Source organism: Heloderma suspectum, chromosome 6, assembly GCF_057233095.1.
Source record: "Heloderma suspectum isolate Gila_16-S chromosome 6, 16-S_ref, whole genome shotgun sequence".
Classification (NCBI taxonomy): Eukaryota; Metazoa; Chordata; class Lepidosauria; order Squamata; family Helodermatidae; genus Heloderma; species Heloderma suspectum.
The window spans coordinates 89,553,871-89,579,620 of record NC_139463.1 but is presented as its reverse complement, the minus strand read 5'-3'; the positions used below and the strand labels follow the sequence as shown (position 1 = coordinate 89,579,620).

Sequence of the window (25,750 nt, the reverse complement as noted above, 5' to 3'; positions counted from 1 at the left end):
AACACACCATAGGAACATGGAATGTAAGAACTATCAGCCAAGGCAAATGGGATGTAGTTATTGAGGAGATGTGAAGATTAAATACAGACGTTTTGGGTGTCAGTGAACTGAAATGGACTGGAATGGGCCACTTCACATCAAATGACCACCAGATCTACTACTGTGGACAAGGGGACCACAGAAGAAATGGAGTAGCCTTCATAATTATTAATAAAGTGGCTAACGCAGTGCTTGGATACAATCCAAACAATGACAGAATGATCTTAATTCGAATTCAGAGTAAGCCATTAGTGATGGCAGAGAATTCCACCATGGATCTTGGGGAGGCCAAATGCCAGTGCATTCAGCAACCCGAAATCTGTGGGGGAATGGCCTGCCACCCCCCACCCCCACCCCGCGGGTCCCCCCAGGACGAGACTTACCTGGAGCAGATCTTCCGGGTGGTGGCCTAGCTGGCTGGGCCTAGCCGACTGCTCTGCGGAGCCGCCGAGGAGCACAGCCGGCCAAGAAGGATTACGGGGGGGGGGGTGGAGGAACGAAGTGCCTCCCCCCCCATCCAGGATTCTGGGGGAAGGGACAGAGCACCTCCCCCCCATCCAGGATTCCGGGGGGAGGGACAGAATGACTCCCACCCCACCATCAGCATAATCCGCGAACAGGTAAGTGATTTTCGTACATCTCTATAAGCCATTTAACATCACAGTGATCCAAATATACACCCCAACCACAGATGCTGAAGAACCAGAGGTAGATCAGTTTTATGAGGATCTGCAGCACCTACTGGATAGTATGCCAAAAAAAGATGTTATTTTCATTACAGGAGATTGGAATGCTAAGGTGGGTAGTCAAACGACACCTGGAATTACAGGCAAGCATGGTCTGGGAGAACAAAGTGAAGCAGGACATAGGCTGATAGAATTTTGCCAAGAGAACTCACTGTGCATAACAAACACTCTCTTCCAACAACCTAAGAGACGACTTTATACATGGACTTCACCAGACGGTCGACACCAAAATCAGATTGACTACATCCTTTGTAGCCAAAGGTGGTGGACATCTATGCAGTCGCCGGTAGGGATGGACGAAAGTCCCTTACCTGGTCCCGCAGCTTGCTTCGCGGTGGGTGGGAGGTGCTCCATTTCTCCTCCCAAAATTATTGGTGGGGGGGAGGCGCCCCGTCCCTCCCCACCGAAATTCTGGCTGGGGGGGAGCGCCCCGTCTGCCCGGCCGCGAATCTTGTCTCCTGCCGGGATGCAAATGGCAGCGGCCGTAGCCACCGCCGTTTTCGTCCCTGCAATCATCCGTGATAGGCTACGTAAATCCTTACGTAGCCTATCACGGCTGACTTTGGGGGGGGAAGCACGTACGCAAATGGCGGCGCCCATGGGCGCCGCCATTTGCGTTCCTTATTTGGGCACGTCTAGTCTACGTAAATATTTACGTAGACTACGGCAAAAATAAGGGCAACACAAACAGCGTTGCCCTTATTTTCACCGTAGTCTATGGAAAATATTTACGTAGACTAGACGTGCCCAAATAAGGAATGCAAATGGCAGCGCCCATGGGCACCTCCATTTGCCTATATGCTTTTTTTCCACCCCAAAGTCAGCCATGATAGGCTACGTAAACTTTTACATAGCCTATCACGGTGTTTTTTGAAAATCTAGCCGTGATAGGCTACGTAAATCTTTACGTACCCTATCACGTTTGTTGGTGTTTTTTTTTTAACTTGGAAATGGCGGCAGCAGCAGCCAGTTGGAAGACCAGCCGCCGCTGCCCCACCACCGAACCGCTGCCGGGAGCCGCCACTGCAAGGGACATTTGCCGAAGGTAAGTCCCATCCCGGGGAGGACGGGGGGTGGACTGTTTCTCCACCTATTTCGGGGGGCCGAATGCGTTGGCATTCGGCCCCCTGAAGTTTCGTGGAGAAATTCTTTGACATCCCTAGCAGTCGGTAAAAACAAGACCTGGAGCTGATTGTAGTTCAGATCACAAACTTCTTATTGCACAATAAGGAGTTCCATCCCTCCCCCCAGAATCCTCGACAGGGGGGGAGGCAATTCATTCCCCCCCCCGGAATCCTCCGTTGCTGTCTGTGCTCGGCGGCAGCTCCGCGGAGCAGCTAGCCAGGCCCAGCCAGGCCACAGCCGTCCGCAGCCGGCTTTCTGGCCACGGAGGGCTCTGGGGAAAAAACAAACAAACCTGCGTACGCAAATGGCAGCGGCTACGGCTGCTGCCATTTACGTTCCTTATTTTTGCCATCTTAATCTACGTAAATATTTACGTAGACTAAGACTGCAAAAATTAGGGGAACGCAAATAGCGTAGTGGATGCAATTTGCGTTCCCCTTATTTTTGCCGTCTTAGTCTACGTAAATATTTTGTAGACTAAGATGGCAAAAATAAGGAACACAGATGGCATTGGCCGTAGCCACTGCCATTTGCATACGCATTTTTTTTTAAATCTAGCCATGATAGGCTACGTAAAGATTTACGTAGCCTATCACGTCATGTTTTTTTTAAAACCCAGCCATGATAGGCTACGTAAATCTTTACGTAGCCTATTCCATCTTTTTTTTTTTTTAGCAAGAGTGGAAATGGAGGTGGCAGCTGGCCGGAAGTCGAGGCGCCGCCACCGCCGAAGCCACCGCCGGAGCCACCGCTGCCCGGAAGATCCGCCCCAGGTAAGTCTCGTCCCGGGGTGGATCCGCAGGGTGGCGGGGGGGGTGGAAGGCGTTCCGCCACAGAGTTCGGGGGAATGCACTGGCATTCAGCCTCACCGAGATCCATGGCGGAATTCTCTTGCCATCCCTATAACAATCTCAGATATGCAGATGATACCACTTGGATGGCTGAAAGCGAGGAGGAGCTAAGGAACCTCATGACGAAGGTGAAAGAAGAAAGTGCAAAAGCTGGGTTGCAGTTAAACCTCAAAAAAAAAACAAGATTATCGCAACCAGCTGGATTGATAACTGGCAAATAGAGGGAGAAAACTTGGAGGCAGTGACAGACTTTGTCTTTCTAGGCACAAAGATTACTGCAGATGCTGACTGCAGCCAGGAAATCAGAAGACATTTACTTCTTGGGAGGACAGCAATGAGAAATCTTGATAAAATAGTGAAGAGCAGAGACATCCCACTGACAACAAAGGTCCACATAGTTCAAGCAATTGTATTCCCCATAGTAACCTATGGCTGCGACAGCTGGACCATAAGGAAGGCTGAGCAAAGGAAGATGGATGCTTTTGAACTGTGGTGCTGGAGGAAAATTCTGAGAGTGCCTTGGACTGCAAGAAGATCAAACCAGTCCATACTCCAGGAAAGAAAGCCAGACTGCTCACTTGAGGGAATGATATGAAAGGCAAAACTGAAGTACTTTGGCCACATCATGAGAAGACAGGATACCCTGGAGAAGATGCTGATGCTAGGGAAAGTGGAAGGCAAAAGGAAGAGGGGCCGACCAAGGGCAAGATGGATGGATGATATTCTGGAGGTGACGGACCCGACCTTGGAGGAGCTGGGGGTGGCGACGGCCGACAGGAAGCTCTGGCATGGGCAGGTCCATGAAGTCACAAACAGTCAGAAGCGACTGACTGAATAAACAACAACCACAATAGAGACAAGATGTATCCAGTATCCCATTTGGAAATTTGTCTTATCGAAGCCCTGGAGAGGAGGCCTGAACATCTCTTGTAACTCATATTAAACATTCAAAATTGGGGGGGGGGACATCCTCTTGCTTTGCATATGCCCCAACGGTATGGCTCCATCTTCTGCCTGACAATCACCTCAAATAAATTTGAGCTTTTTTACATGAGGCTGTTAATCAGCTGTTAAGCTCCTGTATCTATTTTCAGTTGCAGCATAGGATTGAGATGCAAGTGAACAGAAGGAAAGTTTCCTTTCCTGCTTTTCTGCTTCATAACCTCTAGGTGGCACTGTGGTACAGTGGAACAGTGCAAATATACAGGTAAAATACCTGCTTTCTTTCATTTAACAAATAACACTCTACTTCTACTGATCTCCAAAAACTCACCGGAAGTGCTCTCTAGAAACAGAAGCACAACTGGAGGGCCATGACACTGTAAACAACCATGGCTAGGGAATGACAGGCGCACAATAAATGGCTTTGTTAACAGCAAAACCAAGAAAGTGTTACGTGGCACCTTAAAGACTAACGAATTTATCCTGGCTCAAGCTTTCATGGACTTCACTTCATCAGATGCATGGAATATAATGGGGATTTTCAGGTTTATATACAGTACATATAGTTATGGGGTGGCGGGGGTGGTTGTAAACTGTGAGGTCAGAAAAAATTAAATGCTGGAAGTACTTAATGAAGGAAACTAACCTCCTTTTCATTAAATACTTCACAGTCCTTTGACTGCATTTCCCTAAACAAAAAACTTAAAAAATAGGGGAAAGAAGAACAGTCCACTAGCATACTAGATGACAACTCTGGACTACACTGCCGTGATGTCATCCATTACTCTCTTTTCCAACAAGATTGGTATAACAACTATGGGCTACTTCGCAGTGCTGATGTAACCCATAGTCAGATACAGCAGCAAGTTCTGAGGACATCCAAACCAAACATCCTTTTGCATGTTGCGAGAACAACAACAATAGCAATGATATTCCACACTTTGAAGTCATGAGGCCCAAGTGTGAGAGGAGTGGGGTGGAGGAAGAACCACACAACACACCCCGTACGAAAGCACTTCTTTCGACACACATTCTCCTGCTCCAGCAGCAACTCCTATTGCACAGATAATCAAGTGACTTTAAGAACATGAGCAGGAGAGGGGAATCCACACTGCCACACATCATCATCATCAATAATAATAATAATAATTATAATTAAAAAAACAATAATAGGAAGAAGAAGAAGAATTGTCAGAGTAACACAGAAAAGCAGCCCTTGGAACACAGCAGCAAGTTCTCAGAACATCCAAAATCCTTTGCTTTGCATATCCAATACAAAACATCTCCCAAAGCTGCATGCCTACTCACAAGTAACAATGCTGAGAAGCAGCACAACAATCCATCTTATGCATATATGGGTGCAAGAATAGGTTATTTAGGGAGCAATCCTATGGCTGCTGGCCAGCGGCTAGACGGCCATAGGATATATGGTTTTCCGAGAACTGACCTCAGAGCCTGTGCTCTGAAGTCAGTTCCCAGAGAAGTGACCTTCCGCCCCTTCCACGCTGCCTCGCGTGGAACAGCCCCATGCTCTGCACTCCAAAGAGGGGCATGGAATGGCCAAAACGGGGCGTTCTGGGGGGCATTCTGGGGTGAGGAAGGCGGAAATGCCAGTACGACACATCCTATGTGTCATCCAGCAGCCTCTTCCCCCCTCCACCTTCTCACAGTTAGACGGCCAAAATGGACTGTCTAGCCGCAAATGCAGGGCAAGAGAAGCGTGGAGGGAACAATCCCCTCCATGTTTCTCCTGCCATGTACTGGATAGGCAGTCCCCTCCAATTTCGAAGGCAGCCGCCTATCCCCATAGGATTGTGTCCTTAGATAGAAAAAGGTCCTACAATTCCCAGCATGCCCCATTCAGCATGGCTGCCCAGCATTCAAAGACACACACAAATGCTTTTTAAAAATGAATTCATGTGGCCACTGTGATAAAAAAAAAAATCACATTTTTCCTTTAAAAAAATGAATATGACATGGAGCAACCAAGAATCAAAATCAATCTTTTCCACACACACTCACAAATCCATTTTAACATACCAAAGGTATTCCCCACATGCTCAAGTCACAAATCAGTTTTAAAAGTACTATTTCTTTTGAACACACGTGCACACGTGCACACACGCACACACGCGCACACACACACTATGCCATACATTGTCCAAATAAGAAGTAGATAGGTAATGATTTTGGAGGAGCAAGCAGGGAATTCTTTTGGAAGCAAAAAGTGGCACAAAAAGTGGGAGACAAATTCTGCAAAACATGACCCCTCCAGGAAATTCCTGACTTGTGTGGCAGATAACTTCCTCCTACAGAAAGTAGAGGAAGGAACTAGGGGATCGGCTATCCTTGACTTGATCCTAACCAACAGAGATGACTTAGTGGATCAAGTAGCAGTTACAGGAACTCTGGGGGAAAGCGACCATGTTGTACTTCAGTTCTTGGTTCTAAGGGAAGCAAAAGCCGAGTGTAGTCAAACGCGTACCCTGGATTTTAGGAGCTGATTTTAATAAACTCAGAACAATGATCAGTAAGGTCCCATGGTAAGCAACGCTAACGAGAAAAGGAGTCCAAGATGGGTGGGAGCTTTTAAAAAAGGAAATTCTCAAGGCACAATCACAAACAATTCCAACAAGAAGAAAAGGTGGAAGACAACAGAAGAAGCCAATGTGGCTTCACAAAAAGCTTAGGGATGACCTGAAAACAAAAAAGGACACATATAGGAAGTGGAAAGAAGGCCAAGTAACAAAGGAAGAGTACAGGCAGGTAGCACAGAATTGCAGGGATGGCGTCAGGAAGGCTAAAGCTGAGAATGAGCTGAGGTTAGCGAAGGATGCTAAAAACAACAAAAAGGCTTTCTTCAGCTACGTGCATAGTCAAAGACAGAGGAAAGAAATGGTTGTTCAGCTATTAAATAAGGATGGCAAAATGATAACAGATGACAAAGAAAAGGCAGAGGTGCTCAATATCTACTTTGGCTCAGTCTTCTCCCAAAAGAGGGTCTATGACCCCCCTGGCAAAGGCTGAAGGGGCAGGATTGCAGCTTGAGATCGATAGGCATATGGTCAAGGAACACCTCATTACTTTGAATGAGTTCAAATCTCCCGGGCCAGATGAGCTGCATCCTGGAGTAATAAAGGAGCTGGTAGAAGAACTCTCAGAACCGCTGTCTATTCTGTTTGAGAAATCATGGAGGATGGGGAAGTGCCAGATGACTGGAGGAAGGCTAATGTTGTCCCTATCTTCAAAAAGGGTAAAAAGGAGGAACCTGAGAATTACAGACAAGTCAGTTTGACATCAATCCCTGGGAAAATTCTGGAGCAGACGATAAAGCAATCCATCTGGAAGCCCCTTGAAAACAATGCCGTGATTACTAGGGATGTCAGAGAATTCCGCAACGTATCTCGGTGAGGCTGAATGCCAGTGCATTTGGCCCCCCGAAAGCCATCGTGGAATGGCCTGCCACCCCGCCGCCCCCTGCGGATCCCCCCTGGGACGAGACTTACCTGGGGCAGATGTTCCGGATGGCAGCGGCTCCAGTGGCAGCTTCGGCGGGGGTGGGGGCGGCTGGTCTTCCGAACGGCTGCCGCTAGGGGTGGACGAAAGTCACTTACCTTTTCTCGCAGCTTGTTCGCGGTGGGGGGGAGCGCTTCGCTGCTCCCCCCGCGAAGTTCAGGCCGAGGGGGGAGGCTTCCTGCCTCGCCCGGCCGAAATTCAGGCCAGGGGGGGAGGCTTCCCGCCTCGCCCGGCCGAAATTCAGGCCGGGGAGGAGGCTTCCCACCTCGCCCGGCCGCGAACACGAAAGTAAAAAAAAAAAAAAACAACGTCCCCTGATAGGCTATGTGACGATTCACGTAGCCTATCACGGCTAGATCTGGAAAGTCAGCCGTGATAGGCTACGTGAATCGTCACGTAGCCTATCACGGGTAACTTTAAAAAAAAAAAACGCGTACGCGAATGGCGGCCCCCATAGGGAGCCGCCATTCGCGTTCCTTATTTAGTTGCTGTAGTCTACGTTAATGTTTACGTAGACTACGGCGAAAATAAGGGCAACGCTATTTGCGTTGCCCTTATTTTCGCCGTAGTCTACGTAAACATTGACATAGACTACAGCGACCAAATAAGGAAGGGGAATGGCGGCTCCCTATGGGGGCCGCCATTGGCGTACGCGCTTTTTTTCTTTTTTAAGTCACCCGTGATAGGCTACGTGACGATTCACGTAGCCTATCACGGCTGACTTTGCAAATCTTGCCGTGATAGGCCACGTGAATCGTCACGTAGCCTATCAGGGGACGTGTTTTGTTTTTTTTCTTTCATTGCAATGGCGGAGGCGGCAGCCGATCGAAAGACCGGCTGCCGCTCCCGCCCCGCTCGAACACCGGACGAACCGCCAGCCGGACCCGCCGCCGGGAGGGACATTCAGGGAAGGTAAGTCCCGTCCCGGAGGGGGCGGGGGGCAGGGGGGGTGCGGAGGATTTCTCCCCGAAACTTGTTCGGGGGGCCGAACACGTTGGCGCTTGGCCCCCCGAAGTTTCGGGGAGAAATTCTCCGCCATCCCTAGCTGCCGCAGCTGCCATTTGCAGTCTGTGTCTTCCCCCACCCCCCATAGACGTGATAGGCGACGTAAAGATTTACGTCGCCTATCACATCTGGGTTAAAAAACAAACAAACGCGTACTCAAATGTTGGTGGCTACGGCCACCGCCACTTGCATTCCTTATTTCTCACCGCCTTAGTCTATGTCAATATTTACGTAGTCTTAGACGAAGAAAAGAAAGGGGAATGCAAATAGCGCCCACTACGCTATTTGCATTCCCCTTTCTTTTCTTTGTCTTAGTCTATGTTAATATTGACGTAGACTAAGGTGGTGAAAAATAAGGAATGCAAATGGCGGTGGCCGTAGCCGCCACCATTTGCATATGCTTTTTTTATTTGTTACCCAGAGCCCTCCGCGGCCAGAAATCCGGCTGCGGATGGCCCTAGCCTGGGCCTGGCCAGCTGCTCCGTAGAGCCACCATGGAGCACAGCCAGCCATCAAGGATTCTGGGGGGAGGGACGGAATGCCTCCCCCCCCCATGAACAGAATCCGCGAAAAGGTAAGTCTCTTTTGTACATCCCTAGTGATTACTCAAAGCCAACATGGATTTGTCATGAACGAGTACAGACAGATGAATCTGATCTCATTTTTTGATCAAGTAACCTCCCTTGTGGACCGTGGGAATGCTGTAGACATCATATACCTCTGCTTCATCAAAGCTTTGGTCAAAGTGCCCTATGATATCCTGATGAGCAAACTAGCTCAAAGTGGACTAGATGAATCAACGATCCAGTGGATCCACAGTTGGCTACACAATCGGACTCAGAGAGTGCTTTTAAATGGGACCTTCTGAAACTGGGGAGAGGTAATGAGTGGGGTACCGCAGGTCTCAGTCCTGGGCCCAGTGTTCTTCAACATTTTTATGAATGACTTGGAGGAGGAGGTGCAGGGAATGCTGATCAAATTTGCAGATGACACCAAATTGGGCGGGAGAGCTAATACTTTGGAAGACAGAAACAAAATTCAAAGTGATCTGGATAGACTGGAGCGCTGGGCAGAAAACAACAGAATGACATTTAATAGGGATAAATGCCAAGTTCTGCACCTAGGAAAAAGAAACCAAATGCACAGTTGCATGATGGGGAATCCGTGGGTCAACAACACTACAAGCGAGAAAGATCTTGGAATTGTTGTCGATGACAAGCTGAATACGTGCTAACAATGTGATGTGGCTGCAAAAAAGGCCAATGCTCTTTTGGGCTGCATTAATAGAAGCATAGCTTCCAAATCCCATGAAGTACTAGTTCTCCTCAACTCAGCTCTGGTTAGGCCTCATCTGGAGTACTGTGTCCAGTTCTGGGCACCACATTTTAAGAAGGATGCAGACAAACTGGAGAGGGTTCAGAGGAGGGCAATAAAGATGATCAGGGGACTGGAAACAAAGCCCTATGAAGAGAGACTGAAAGAACTGGGCATGTTTAACCTTGAGAAGAGAAGACTGAGGGGATATGATAGCGCTCTTCAAGTTCTTGAAAGGTTGTCACAGAGAAGAAGGCCAGGAGCTCTTCTTGATCATCCCAGAGTGCAAGACACGGAATAATGGGCTCCAGTTACAGGAAGCCATATTCTGGCTGAACAACAGGAAAAACTTCCTGACTGTTAGCGCAATACGACAATGGAACCAATGACCTAGGGAGGTGGTGGGCTCTCCCACACTGGGGGTGTTCAAGACGAGGCTGGACAGCCATCTGTCAGGGATGCTCTGACTTGGATTCCTGCATTGAGCAGGGGGTTGGACTGAATGGCCTTGTAGGCCCCTTCCAACCCTACTATTCTATGATTCTAAGTGTTCTTTATAACAGATTGCTCCAGATTCTGGAGGTAGTATATAGCCGTCATGAGCAGTAGCCATTGTTTGCTTCATCCTCCATGAATTAGTGACATCGCTTTTTGAATTCTTCTTAGTTTGTATCCAGTACTAGATAATATGTAATATAATTGTTGTAATGATTCCTTAGATATTGTATATGATGTAACTCCAACTGCTCCAAATTACTCTATAAATGAGAAGTGTTATGAAAGCTGGTCAAACAAAACCAATTAACCACATTATCAATCTATTTTTTTTCTATATGTATTCAGGCTGTGATACTTATAATACTGGTTTTCTTCCAATGTGAAAATGTGGTAATATTTTTGTCATCTTTTAAAAGTTATAGTCATATAGTGTGTTGTTACAACCTCCGAACTGAAGTTATAATCATAATGTACATTTGTATTCTGTGCTTTAACTGAAACAATCAGGCATGAGAGAAAAGTAATGTTTTGACTTCAAAAAAAAATCTCTTTGAACCTTTGATAACTCAATATTCCCTGTCCCAGTGTTGGTAGAACCCTTTCCAGTGACTTTGTAGTAAATGGAAATGGGCCTATGTTAGGTCACCAAGGTTATGATATGGTTATAATCACCTAGGTTACAAACCCATTACAGGTTACCCAGGTAATCTTTTGATGTTATCTAAGAGGGAGAATGCATGCCCAGACATCATAAATGGAGCCATTTTATGAGATTGTGACCTCCCATGTTCTGTACAGAAAAGGGGGATGTCAGCTCAGGTTTTACAGGAGCAACAGAGAGCTGAAATATTTTCATGCAGTGTAGAATCCTGCTGCTACACATCATACAGAATAGAAACCAATGTCCGATCAGAGATAATCAATAATATAAGAAACTGTATTTCTCAATGATTCCTCAGCTATTGTTAAACTTGTATTAAACAATATGTATTTTATATCACAGTGTGATGCCAAAGAACTACCAGCTTATCCTAGCTTTGGTGTTAGCTATAAAGGAGATCAATGAGAATCCGACACTCTTACCTAATGTAACCTTGGGATTCCGCATATATGAGTTAGGGTTGTCAGAGAATTCCACCACGGATCTTGGTGAGGCTGAATGCCAGTGCATTTGGCCCCCCGAAATCTGTGGCGGAACAAAGCCCCCACCCCCCCACCTCACGAAAGGCACGCGAAACGGAGCACTTACCTACTGCCGTCCGCGCTGACTTGTGAATGGCGGCCGTGCTGCGGCTGCCATTCACTTCCTCATCATAGGTGTGATAGGCTACGTAAATAATTACGTAGCCTATCACGGCTAACACAGGGACGCCATTTGAGTCCCTGCAGAGGTCGTGATAGGCTACGTAAGTATTTACGTAGCCTATCACGGCTAACACAGGGACGCCATTTGAGTCCCTGCAGAGGCCGTGATAGGCTACGTAAGTATTTACGTAGCCTATCATGGCAAGCTAAAAAAAAAAAACTGTATGCAAATGGCGGTGGCTACGGCAGCTGCCATTTGCGTTCCTTTTTTTTTTTTTTGCTGTTTTCGCCTACGTAAATATTTACGTAAGCTATTACGGCGGGAAAAAAAGGGGAACGCAAATAGCGTAGTGGGTGCTATTTGCTTTCCTTTCCCCCCCCACCGTAACAGCTTACGTAAATATTTATGTGGGCTGAAACGGTGGGAAAAAAGGAACGCAAATGGCACCCACTACACTCTTTGTGTTCCCCTTTTTTTCGTCATAACAGCTTACGTAAATATTTACGTAGGCTAAAACAGCGAAAAAAAGGGAATGCAAATAGCGGCCACCGTAGCCGTCGCCATTTGTGTACGCTGTTGTTGTTGTTTTGCCTGCAGGCTGCCCAGCAGCCAGATGTCCGGCTGCGGGCGGTCCTGGCTGGTGGCTCTGTGGAATCTCCGCGGAGCAGAGCCAGCTGAGTTAGGATTTCGGGGGGAGGTGCGGAGTGCCTCCCCCCCACCGCGAATCACCCCGTCGAAAAGGTAAGTGACTTTCGTACATCCGTACTGTGAGAGCTACTACAGTCCACAGATGATCTATATGGGTACCCTTGGATTGCGTTCTACACTTCATAGATTTCAACCCAACTACAGGTGTGATATGCAGAACAATTTGATAGCCATCACTGGAGGAATTTACTCTGTCATCAACTTTGAGATTGCCAGAATCGCAGACACATACAAGTTTCCACTGGTAGGTTGGTAGTCATTAGTTGCCGCCTTCAGCCAATACTGGCTGTGAAATTGGACTGTGGTGCCTTCATCCCATAGATTTAGAGGCACTTGCATTTTTGCACACTTGCACGAACACCTTTAATTGGGCCAGTAGCTCAATGGCAGCCAGTGCCGAGATTCAAAAACAGTTACAATAGACATAGCCTGGCCATGCACCACTAACCTCTAGGTTGGAGTACAGTAAAGCATTGCATGTGGGTCTCTCTTCAAAGACTTCTCAGAAACGTCAGAAAGTACAGAAAGCATCATCTAGGTTAATCACTGGGATGATCAAGCTCCAGGGCATCTCCCACGCTTTCTGACCTTTATCCGGCTTTTTAGAAGCCCAGAATTAACCCAATAAAGAATGTTGATCTGATATATTTGCTTTGTTTAATTGTGGAATTCCGCTATAACCACAGTGCCATCTAGTGGCTATAAAATGAAATATATAGAACTTGCGGAGAAAGAAAATCCCTGATTCAAAGCAGGTCACCACCCATGTAAAGGAGCTGATCTTAATCCTGCAAAGTATCCGGAAACAGGAGCCCCAGTAACTATGTGGGATTTTAGCCTCTTGTGCTGCAGATCACAGTGGTGATTTGCCACCAATTCTGTGGCTTACATTATCTAGACCTCATTTATCCAGGTATGCAATTTACCCAATAAGGTATTTGGTAAACATGATACAATGTACACCCCTATTGCACACAAAATTGTATTCCATTCATACCTTCTGTTTCAGCTCACCTGTGGATTCTTTCCCCCTTCCAAGGGTGACAAAACACTATTCCGCCCCTTGTACCAGATGGTCCCAAACGAGGCTCACCAGTGCACTGGGATAGTCCAGTTACTGGTCCATTTCACATGGACATGGATCGGGCTCTTCGTAACTGACAGTAACCGTGGAGAACGGCGTTTGCTGAAATTGCTGCCAACAAAAAGGAATCTGCGTTGCCTTCATAGAAAAATCACCCAAATCCAAAAGACATGGTGGAAAGGCATTGTTGTTGCAGACTGAATTGGAATACAGTTCAGCTTTCCTGGAAAGCAAAGCCGATGTATTTCTTGCTGACGCTGCACTTTTGTCTATGACTGAAATAAGCCGGCTTCTTCAAAGAGCAATCCAGAGTTCACCTGTAAGTAAGGTATGGATTATGATGACATGCTGGGATTTCATAGCAAGCAGCAGTCTAAGGGGCCATGATATGCAACCTTTCTATGGTATGCTATCCTTTTCAGTTCACTCCAGTAAACCACCAGGATTCACACAATTTCTTCGGAATGTAAATCCTTCCTGGGAAAAGCAAGATGGATTCATCCAAGACTTCTGGGACAAGGCCTTCAACTGTTTGTTGAAAAATGCCCGTGTGAGTGAGGTTGCCAAGGAAATCTGCAGTGGGGAAGAGAAATTGGAAAACCTCCCTAGCCCTTTCTTTGAAATGGGTATGACCGGTCACAGCTACAATATCTACAATGCTGCCCATGCTGTGGCACATGCTCTACATTCTATGCATGGATCCAGATCCAAACACAGATCACAGCTGCCTGGAAGAAGGCTGGAGCTTGGGAATCTGCTGACATGGCAGGTATTTTTTTAATCAAAAGCAGTTCTCTTATTTGATCGGAAAGGGATGTGGCTGTAGGAAGCGTAAGATAATAGCAGTGCCTTCTAAATCCATGTATACTTCTCAACTGTATTACCTGCAATATTTATTTATGTATTTATTTATTATTATTATTTATTTATTACATTTATATCCCGCCTTTTTTCCTCCTTAAGGAACACAAGGCAGCTTACATTATCCTCCTCCTCTCCATTTTATCCTCACAACAACAACCCTGTGAGGTGGGTTGGGCTGAGAGTCTGTGACTGGCCCAAAGTCACCCAGTGAGCTTCCAGGGCCAAGTGGGGACTAGAACCTGGATCTTCCAGCTCCTAGTCCAATTCTTGCCACTACACCACACTGGCTCTCCATATGTAGATTCTTTGCCACAAATTTTATGGATTTTATGGCTCTTCCCAGCTTCTGAATATATCAATTTCATTATGATATAAGTTATTAGGCTTCAGGTATGGGTGAAAGTTACCCATATCACATTGTTCAATGGATATCACGTTGTTCATTGTCTCCATCCTATTTTATGTAGACCCCTGATTAGTAAAATAATTAATGGATCCTAAGGAGCACACAACGGCAGTAATTAAACCACTGAACTCTAATATGGATATAAATGACTTATACAGTATGGATTCCATCCCCTCCAGAATGGACCACAGCTGGCATATCATGCTCAGCTAGTAGAACACACTGCTGGACCCCACAACTACTTCAGATACCCCAGTTAGAAAAGATCCCACGGAGGGCTCCCAGATTATGCACTTGGCCTTTTAGAGGGAGTGCAACCTTATCTAAGACCAGCTGCAAACTTCTTGTCTCAAATGAGGAGCCGACCAGAGGGTGGCAAACCTGGATTTAATCCTAAGTGGTATCGCCCAGGACCTAGTATGGGATGTAAATGTTGTTGAACCAATTGGAAACAGTGACTGCTGTAGTATCAGATTTAATATATATTTAAGTGGAAAATTGCACAGGAAGTCCAACACAGTCACATTTGACTTCAGAAGAGGCAACTTCTCTAAAATGAGGGAACTGGTGCAAAGGAAGTAGAAAGCGGGAGTCAAGATGGTTAAATCCCTCCAAAACTCATGAAGGTTACTCAAATTCACAGCAATAGAAGTTCAGCTAAAATGTATACCACAGATTAGGAAAGGTAGCACCAAATTCAAAAGGTCACTGGCACGGTTAATGAGCAGTGTCAAGGAAACTCTAAAGGAAAAGAAGGCTTCCTTCAGAAAATGGAAAACTTGCACAAATGAGGAAAACGAAAGGGAGCACAAGCTTGCACAAAGGCGATTCAAGAAGACAAAAGGAGATGCCAAAAAGCATTTTGAGGAGCATATCGCTAACAACATTACAGCCAACTATAAAGAATTCTTTATCAGAATCAGGAAACCAGCTAGGGAGGCAGTTGGATCATTGGATGACAGTGGAGCTAAAGGAGTACTAATGGAGGACAATGAGATTGTGGAGAAGCTGAATTAATTCTTTTCATCCATCTTCACTGCAGATGAAATTGGACCGATATCTGTGCTTGAACTGATGTTTTCAGGAAGGGAGTCTGAGCCACTGAGGCAAATAGTGGTGACAAAAGATGAAGTTCTCAACTTCATTGATCACCAGGCCCAGGTGGTATCCATTGTAGGGTTCTCAAAGAACTTAAATATGAAATTGCTTCTCTTCTAACCAAAATATGCACATGTCCCTTCCTGTTGAGGTTTAGACTCTTAGCAGCCTTCCCCCTCTTCAAGGGTGGGGGATGTATTAAAATGGTCCACCCCTGGAGGCTAATGTATTCTGATGGATTCCAAAGGGCTCTGGGGGATTTTTCTGCTAGTATGGCTGGTGCTCCCGTCAAAGCCCGGGTTGCTCTGTGGAATGCAGAGATGACGCGGTAGGGGTGTATGGACCACACCTACCTGGGTCCACTGGGGGGTCCGCGGTAGAGATGGCGGAGAATTCTACCATGGATTTCAGTGAGGCCAAATGCACTGTCATTCAGCCCCCCGAAATCTGTGGCGGATCGGCCTGCCCCGTCGCCCCCCCACGGATTCCCCCCAGGATGAGGCTTACCTGGGGTGGATGTTCTGGATGGCGGTGGCTCCGGTGGTGGCTCAGGCGGTGGCAGCGGCGGCTGGTCTTTCGACCGGCTCCCGCGGCCGCCATTTGCATCCTGGTCTTTGCTGTGATAGGCTATGTAAGTATTTATGTAGCCTATCACAGGAAGCCAAGCCAAAAAAAAAAAAAAACGCGTATGCAAATGGCAACGGCTACAGCAACCGCCATTTGCGTACCCTATTTTTCGCCGTTTTAGTCTACGTAAATATTTACATAGACTAAAACGGCAAAAAAAAGGGGAATGCAAATGGCGGCCACCGTACCACCGCCATTTGCGTACACCTTTTTTTTTTTTGCTTGGCTTGCTGTGATAGGCTACGTAAATATTTACTTAGCCTATCATGGCAGCCTGCCTGGACACAAATGGCGGCTGCTATGGCGGCCGCCATTTGCGTCCGCACCAGCCAGTCCATGGCCAGAACACCCGCTGGGGACGGCCCTGGCCGGCTGCTCCGTGGAACCACCGTGGAGCAGAGCTGGCCAGGCAGGATTCCAGGGGGGAGGACCAGATTGCCTCCCCCCCATCGAGGAATCTGGGGGGAGGGACGGAGTGCCTCCCCCCCCACAGCGAATCAATCCGTGAAAAGGTAAAGGACTTTCGTACATCCCTAGTCCACAGGAGGGGAGGTGATCCAGTCCTCCCCCCCCAGAATCATCCCTGGCTGGCTTCACTCCATGGCGAAGTTGCGGAGCCGCTGGCTGGGGCTGGCCGCAGCTGGTCTATTGACACAAATGGCATCCAGCATAGCGGATGCCATTTGCGTGCCTCCCTTTGGCCGTGATATGCTACATGAATCTTTACGTAGTCTATAATGGCCAAAGGGAGGCACGCAAATGGCGTAGTGGATGCCATTTGCATGCCTCCCTTCAGCTGCGATAGGCTATGTGAATCTTTACGTAGCGTATCATGGCAAAAAGGGAAGGACGCAAATGATGTCCACTCTGCCGGACGCCATTTTGCATCCGCACAGGGCAGTGGACGGACCCGGCCAGATCTGGAGCTAGTGGAGCCAGCCTGCCAGGTAGGATCTGGCCACGTTGGACTTCGCAGGGTGGTGAGCCGGGGTGGTCCATTCCACCACGGAGTCCGGGGGGAGTGGATTCTAAGAATCCGGCCTCATTGGAGTCCGTGATGGAATTCTTTGCCATGCCTAGTTTAGAGGAGGGCATCAAAGATGGTCTGTGAGGAGAGACTGAAAGAACTAGGCATGTTTAGCCTCGGGAAGCGAAGACTTAGGGGACATATGATAGTGCTCTTCAAGTCCGTGAAAGGTTGTCACAGAGAGGGAGGCCAGGATCTCTTCTCGACCATCCCAGAGGGCAGGACTCAGAATAACGGGCTCAAGTAACAGGAAGCAAGATTCTGGCTGAACATCACAAAAAACTTCCTGACTGTTAGAGCAATACAACAATGGAACCAATTACCTGGGGAGGTGGTCGGCTCTCCCACACTGGAGGCATTCAAAACGAGGCTGGACAGCCACTTGTCAGGGATGCTTTGACTTAGATTCCTGCATTGAGCAGGGGGTTGGACTCAATGGTCTTAGAGGTAAAGATGGACGAAAGTCCCTTACCTGGTCCCGCAGCTTGCTTCGCGGTGGGGGGGAGGCGCTTCGGTTCTCCCCCCAAAGTTCTTGGCAGGGGAGGAGGCGCCCCGCCCAGCCTGGCCAGAATTCAGGCCGGGGGGGAGGCGCCCCATCCCTCGCTGCCGAAATTCAGACCGGGGGGGAGCTCCCCGTCTCCCAGGCCGCAAAATAAAAAATAAAGTAAAAAAACACACACACACGATAGGCTACGTAACGATTTATGTAGCCTATCATGGCTAGATTTTCAAAGTCAGCCATGATAGGCTACATAAATTTTTATGTAGCCTATCACGGGTGACTCTGAAAAAAAAAAAAGCATGTACGCAAATGGCGGCGCCCATGGGCATCGCCATTTGCGTACGCGCATTTTTTTTTTCAAAGTCACCCGTGATAGGCTACGTAAAGATTTACGTAGCCTATCATGGCTGACTTTGGAAATCTAGCCGTGATAGGCTACGTAAATCGTTACGAGGCCTATCACGTGTTTGTTTGTTTTTTACTTTACTTTGTAATAGCGGCGGCAGCAGGTCGGAAGACCGGCCGCCGCCCCCACCCCCGCCGAAATGCCGCCGGGACTGCCACCGAGAGGGACATTCGAAGGAGGTAAGTCCCATCCCGGGGGGGTGGGGGGGTGGAGAATTTCACCACCAATTTCAGGGGACCGAATGCATTGGCATTCGGCCTCACCGGGATTCGTGGAGAAATTCTCCGCCATCCCTACTTTGAGGCCCCTTCCAACCGTACTATTCTATGCTTCTATGAAACAAGGAAGAAGTATTTATAGGCAGCTACTGATAAAGAACATGGTGATGTGTCATCAAATAAAGGTGCATGCTTTGGATCATGATAGCTCTGTTTCTGAATCTATGTCAGTCACATAATTCTATGTTCTCTATGTTTCAATTAGGAGTGCACGAAAGCCACTTACCTGGTCTTGCAGCTTGTTCGCGGTGGGGGGGAGGCGCTTCGCTGCTCCCCCCGAAGTTCAGGCCGGGAGGGGAGGCTTCCCGCCTCGCCCAGCTGAAATTCAGGCCATGGGGGAGGCTTCCCGCCTCACCCGGCTGAAATTCAGGCCGGGGAGGAGGCGCCTCACCTCGCCCAGCTGCGAAATAAAAAGTTAAAAAAAAAAACACCCCCGTGATAGGCTACGTGACGATTAACGTAGCCTATCACGGCTGACTTTGCAAATCTAGCCATGATAGGCTATGTTAATCATCACGTAGCCTATCACGGGGGCGTTTTTTTTTGTTTTACTTTTATTGGAATGGCGGCGGCGGCAGCCAGTCGAAAGACCAGCTGCCGCCCCAACCCCTGACAAAGACCTGACGAACCGCTGCCTGGACCCGCCGCCGGGAGGGACATTCGGGAAAGGTAAGTCCCGTCCCGGGGGGGGTGTGGGGGGCGGGGGGGATGCGGAGAATTTCTCCCCGAAACTACTTCGGGGGGCCGAACACGTTGGCACTCGGCCCCTGGAAGTTTCGGGGAGAAATTCTCCCCCATCCCTAGTTACAATGTTTTCTCAAAGAAAGAAAGAAATCACTCCATTTTGAAAGCTAGATGCCAGGAAGAATGAATATAGTGTCTGTGAAAATTTTACAATATACAGTTATAATGGATGGATGATAGATGGACAGGTTGTTCTACATTTGTGAGGAGCTTGACTGGAGAAGATTAATGGGGCCAGGATGATGAAAATGTTCCTTAATAGTCAGTGGCAATGTTTCCAGGCCCATCTTCTGTTGTGGAATTTAAAGAAAATGCCCCAGGAGGGCTTGGAGTTGGTTGAAGAAGGTAACTCATCCTTATTCACCCCCTCTAGCAAGAGGGAGAGCACAAGCTTGGTATGAGTGAGTAAAAATACAAGAACATTTGGGACATGAAACGATGGATGTATCTAAGGATTATATCTCCTCTCTGGAGATCTGATGTGGATAAGGCAGGGTTGCTATTGCAGTGTTTTTTCCAACTATGTTCATCCTGCAACTTTGTAAATAAACTAAGGATGGACGAAAGTCCCTTACCTGGTCCTGCAGCTTGCTTCGCGGTGGGGGGGAGGCGCTTCAGTTCTCCCCCTGAAGTTCATGGCGGGGAGGAGGCGCCCCCCCGCCCAGCCAAACTTCAGGCCGCGGGGAGGCCCCCCATCCCTCAACGCCGAAATTCAGGCCAGGGGGGAGCGCCCCAACTCCCCGGCCACGAAATAAAAAAAATAAAGTAAAAAAACAAACAAACCACGTGATAGGCTACGTAACGATTTACGTAGCCTATCACGGCTAGATTTTCAAAGTCAGCCGTGATAGGCTACGTAAATCGTCACGTAGCCTATCACGGGTGATTTTTTTGGGGAAAAAAAAGCACCTACGCAAATGGCGGTGCTATGGGCGCCGCCATTTGTGTTCCTTGTTTGGGCAGGGGTAGTCTACGTAAATCTTTACATAGACTACTGCTGCCCAAATAAGGAACGCAAATGGCGGTGCCCATGGGCACCACCATTTGCGTACGCACTTTTTTTTTCAAAGTCACCCGTGATAGGCTACGTAAAGATTTACGTAGCCTATCACGGCTGACTTTGAAAATCTAGCTGTGATAGGCTACGTAAATTGTTATGTAGCCTATCACGTGTTTGTTTGGGTTTTTTTACTTTGCTTTGTAATGGCGGCGGCAGCCGGTCGGAAGACTGGCCGCCGCCCCTGCCCCTGCTGAAACGCCGCCGGGACCCGCTGCCGAGAGGGACATTCGAAGGAGATAAGTCCCATCCCGGGGGGGGCGGAGGGGGAGGAGAATTTTCCCACCAATTTTGGGGGGCCGAATGCGTTGGCATTCGGCCTCACCGAGATTCGTGGAGAAATTCTCCGCCATCCCTAAAATAAACTCAAATATTGCAAAATGCCATAATCCTCCAGTGACTTTCTTCCAATAGAATCCCAGGTAAACACAACACCGAAGACCAGCCCTACCATCAGGTTCGGTAAGCCACCTGCCTCAGTTGGCAAATAGAGATGGATGGTGAAATGACCATGCTCTGCCACCTTCCCCTACAACTGCCTGCCCAACTCAGGTTCAGCCACCACTGCCATCTGACTTTAGAGTGGAGGCCCAGCTTGTGTCATATTGGGTATTGCATTTCAGAGGAGTTTAAATGGCAGTTGTCTTCTGCTTTGACTGACACTCTGGAATCGAGTGGGAGCTAAGATTCTACAATAGGATTCTGTGGCTGCTACTGCCAGAATCGGAGCTGGTAGGGTGGAAGATGTCGCAAGTGACTGGCAGTTTCAACAGGGGCAGGTGCACAGGTGGCAGACTGATGGGGAAAGTCTTTGTTTGCTTAAGTCAGGCAGTGGCATGGCACGTGCTGAGGCTGACTGTGCCACTAGAGATTGTCAGGTTGTGTGTGTGCATGTGTGTGGTTTCCAGGTGAGATCCGGTGAGATTTACACACAGAGGTCCTGGCTCACAGTTCATGCATTACATGATACACCACAAAGCACCATGTTCTTTCTCATATTAAAGGCTTATTTTGTTATATATATATATATCTTTGCTTTCTAGATATGGATTAATGTAGATGTATGTGGGCAATGCTGTCTGATGAGGATAGGATCTTTGAACTATGCTGCATTGTTGCTTTAAGGTCTCTACCATCTTGCTAGATGGCAGCTCTCTATCACTCAAATAAAAGCACTGCTTTTTCTTTCCAGATATGGATTCCTGCACTGAATGTTCAGAACATCACTATTCCAATCTAGAAAAAAAAATCAATGCATTCCAAAGGTTATAAGCTATCTCTCCTATCAGGAACCTTTGGGGATCACTTTGGCTTTGACTGCTGTTGCTTTTGCTCTGACCACAGCTGTGATCCATGGAACCTTTGTTAAGCATCAGGACACTCCCATAGTAAGAGCCAACAACCGGAGCCTCGCCTACATCCTGCTCATCTCCCTCCTTCTTTGCTTTCTCTGCCCATTACTGTTCATTGCACAGAGAATGAACATTGCCTACCTCTTCCGGCAAACAGGTTTTGGCATCATCTTCTCAGTTGCTCTTTCTGTTCTTTTGGCAAAAACCATCACTGTGGTTCTGGCATTTATGGCAACCAAACGAGGATCCAGAATCAGTCAATGGATTGGAAAAAGGTGGCAAATCTGATAATTAGTTCCTGCTCCTTTATTCAAGCAGGAATTTGTATAATTTGGCTAAGTCCATTTCCTCCATTCCCAGATATGGACAGTCATTCACTAAATAGAGAAATTATAGCAGAATGTAATGAAGGTTCTAGCATCATTTTCTACTTTGCCCCGGGCTACATGGGCTTTCTGGCCATTGTCAGCTTCACAGTAGCTTTCCTAGCCAGGAAGTTGCCAGACAGTTTCAATGAGGCCAAATTTATCACTTTCAGCATGTTGGTCTTTTGTAGTGTTTGGCTGTCCTTTGTTCCAGCCTATCCGAGTACCAAAGGAAAATATTTGATGGCTGTGGAGATCTTCTCTATCCTAACTTCCAGTGCTGGCTTACTTTCTTGCATCTTTTTTTCCCAAATGCTACATCCTTTTGTTCAGCCCGGACCTGAACATCAGAGGGCAAATAATAAGGGCAAAATGAATGTGAAAGACAGTGAAAGACTGTGCAAATCAGTATTTTCTCCTCAGAATGTATGTATTATTAGTCTGCATTATTTATGAAGGAAAAATATTGGTCTTAGTTCTCAAGCAAGTGGAGCCTATTGTATTGATGAACATGGAATCTGATTCTATTCCTATTAATTCGAAGTATGTCATACTGAGAACACCGGAATGTATTGCTTAATAATTTTCAGGAGAATCTGGTGAGTTGGCTGGTGGCTACATACCTTTTCCACATTTGTCTAGGGATGTCAGAGAATTCCACAATGGATCTCGGTGAGGCCGAATGCCAGTGCATTTGACCCCCTGAAATCCATCGCAGAACAAAGCCCCCGCCCCCCCAACCCACGAAAGGTGCATGAAATGGAGCACTTACCTGAGTGGAGTATGAAGTATGTCCTACTGAGAACATTGGAGTGTGTTGTCTAATAATTATCTGGAGAAGCTGGTGACTTGGCTGGTGGCAACATACCTTTTCCACATTTGTCCTTCGGGCTAAAGGGGGAGTCAGGCATGCATCCTCTGACTAAATCCTGAATCCATAAGTGTTCACCACTGATTTGATACAAACACCATATTTTCTTATGCGAGCATTAAAAAAAAATCCCTCTCTTACCAAATATCCAGATAAAATTCACCAGATGGTGGCAAAGAAGCCCCTGGTGAATATAACTCAAGTCATTGCAAATCATATCCAAGAGCTGCCCCTCTCAGTGATTATATTGAACCGGAGCTGTGCTCCATGTAGGAATGTACGAAATGACTCACCTGTTTCGTTACGTGACATCTGCGGTGGGGGGGAGGCGCTCCATCCCTCCCCCAGAAATCCTCGCCAGCTGGCTCCGCTCTGTGGCAACTCAATGGAGCTGCCAGTAGGGATGGATGAAAGTCCCTTACCTGATCCCGCAGCTTGCTTCTCGGTGGGTGGGAGGTGCTCCGTCCCTCCCCCCGAAATTCTGGGTGGGGGGAGGCACCCCGTCCCTCCCCCCTGAAATTCTGGCTGGGGGGGGAGGCACCCCGTCCCTCCGGCCGCGAAACCTCCTCTCCTGCCAGGACACAAATGGTGGCAGCTGTAGCCACAGCCGTTTGCGTCCCTGCAGTCAGCCGTGATAGGCTACATAAATGTTTACATAGCCTATCACGGCTGAATTTGAAAAAAAAAGAAGTGCATATGAAAATGGTGACGCCCATGGGAGCCGCCATTTGCGTTCCTTATTTTAGCATGTGTAGTCTACGTAAACATTTACGTAGACAACGGTGAAAATAAGGGGAACGCTATTTGCGTTCCCCTTATTTTCGCCGTAGTCTACGTAAATGTTTACGTGGACTACACGTGCCAAAATAAGGAACGCAAATGGCGGTGCCCATGGGCGCCGCCATTTGCGTATGCGTTTTTCCCCCCCTCCAAAGTCAGCCGTGATAGGCTACGTAAACATTTACGTAGCCTATCATGGTGTTTTTTTAAAAATCTAGCGGTGATAGGCTACGTAAATCTTTATGTAGCCTATCACATTTGTTTGTTTGTTTTACTTGGAAATGGTGGTGGCGGCAGCCGGTCGGAAGACCGGCCACCGCAGCCGCCGCAGCCGAACCGCTGCAGAACCGCCGCCGAACCGCCACCGGAGCCACCGCCGCCAGGGACATTCGCACAAGGTAAGTCCAATCCTGGGGGGGCGGGGGGACAGACCGTTTCTCCACAAATTTTGGGGGGCTGAATGCGCTGGCATTCGGCCTCCCCGAGATTCGTGGAGAAATTCTCTGACATCCCTAGCTGCCAGCTGGGGCTGCCCGCAGCGATATCCGGCCACAGCTGGGCTGCGCAGTGACGCAAATGGTGGCCGCCGTAGCCACCGCCATTCATGTCCCTTTTTTTGCCGAGATAGGCTACATAAATATTTACATAGCCTATCATGGCTCCATGACGTATGTTTTATTTGCCACAGCAGTATCAATGCGTGAGCACCATGTCCTAGGGCCTTGATGGAAAGTGTGGCATTGGGTCCACTTTTAGGCTTTTACCAGTGCACCCAGCTGAGGTTGAATGGTTAGGATCCTAGTTTTCTAGGATCGTTGTATTTTTATATGTATTTGCCCATGAGCTCTTCTATTTAATGCTCATATTCTGAGCAATTCAGTGCCTTCTTGGAATGATATTTGAGGACAAGATCAATGTTGCTTTCAGCAGTTCACTATTTGGATAGGGTTTCTCTTTGTTTGTTTACATGGCAGGCCTGGTCTCGCATCTGCATAGCCTGAATGGCTACACTTCAGCACTTGGCACGGGAGCTTGGGGTCCCTCTAGCTTCATTGAAAACAGACGGACCTAATTCAAGACTAATTTTTATGGGTGTTGAATTCGATTCTGTGGTGGGATTGTATCTCTATTCTACCACAGGTTTAGTTGTACTTGTTGAGGGAATTGTTGAGACAAGTGCACAGGCCTGGTCAGCTTCTTATGTAGAGATGTCAGAGAATTCTTCCACGGATCTCGGTGAGGCCGAATGCCAGCATATTTGGCCCCCTGAAAACCATGGTGGAATGGCCTGCCACTCCCCCGCCCCCGTGGTTCCCCCCCGGGACGAGACTCACCTGGGGCGGATCTTCCGGGCGGCGGTGGCTCCTGTGGTGGCTCCGGCAGTGGCTTTGGAAGCAGTTGGTCTTCTGACCGGCTGCTGCCGCCGCCATTTCCAGGCTTGCCTTGTGTAAAAAAAATTAAAAAGATGTGATATACTATGTAAAGATTTACGTAGCTTATCATGGCTAGGTTAAAAAAAAAAGACGTGATAGGGTACGTAAATCTTTACGTAGCCTATCACGGCTGGGTGGGTAAAAAAACAACAACAACTGCATACACAAATGGCGACAGCTATGGCAGCCGCCATTTGCATTCCTTCTTTTTACCGTCTTAATCTACGTAAATATTCACGTAAATTATGACAGCGAAATTAAAGGGGAACGCAAATAGTGTAGCAGGCGCTATTTGTGTCCTCTTTTGATTCGCCGTTTTAGCCTATGTAAAGATTTACGTAGGCTAAAACGGTGAATGAAAAAGGGATGCAAATAGCGCCCGCTACGCTATTTGCGTTCCCCTTTATTTTCCTCATCATAGTCTACGTAAATATTTATGTAGATTAAGACGGCCAAAAAGAAGGAACGCAAATGGCGGCGGCCATCGCCGCCGCCATTTGCTTACATGGTTGTTTTGTTGTTGTTGTTGTTTTACCCAGAGCCCTCCACGGCCGGAATTCCGGCTGCGGACGGCTCTGGCCTGGCCGGCCTGGGCCTGGCTGGCTGCTCCACAGAGCTGCCGCGGAGCACAGCCGGCCGTTCGAGGATTCTGGGGGGAGGAATGGAGCGCCTCCCCCTCGGCCAGGATTCCGGGGGGAGGGACGGAACGCCTCCCCCCTCCCACCATCAACATAATCCGCGAAGGGTAAGTCACTTTCGTACATCCCTAGTTACAATCCACTTTGAATCATTCCTTTGGGAAAATA

The 25,750-nt window shown here is 47.9% G+C and overlaps 1 pseudogene; it reads left to right on the top strand.

Annotated features, from left to right (window-relative positions):
- LOC146341770 (vomeronasal type-2 receptor 26-like) overlaps positions 1-22,236 on the top strand; it is a 35,987-nt pseudogene extending 13,751 nt beyond the window's left edge.
- Positions 22,237-25,750: the final 3,514 nt, after the last annotated feature.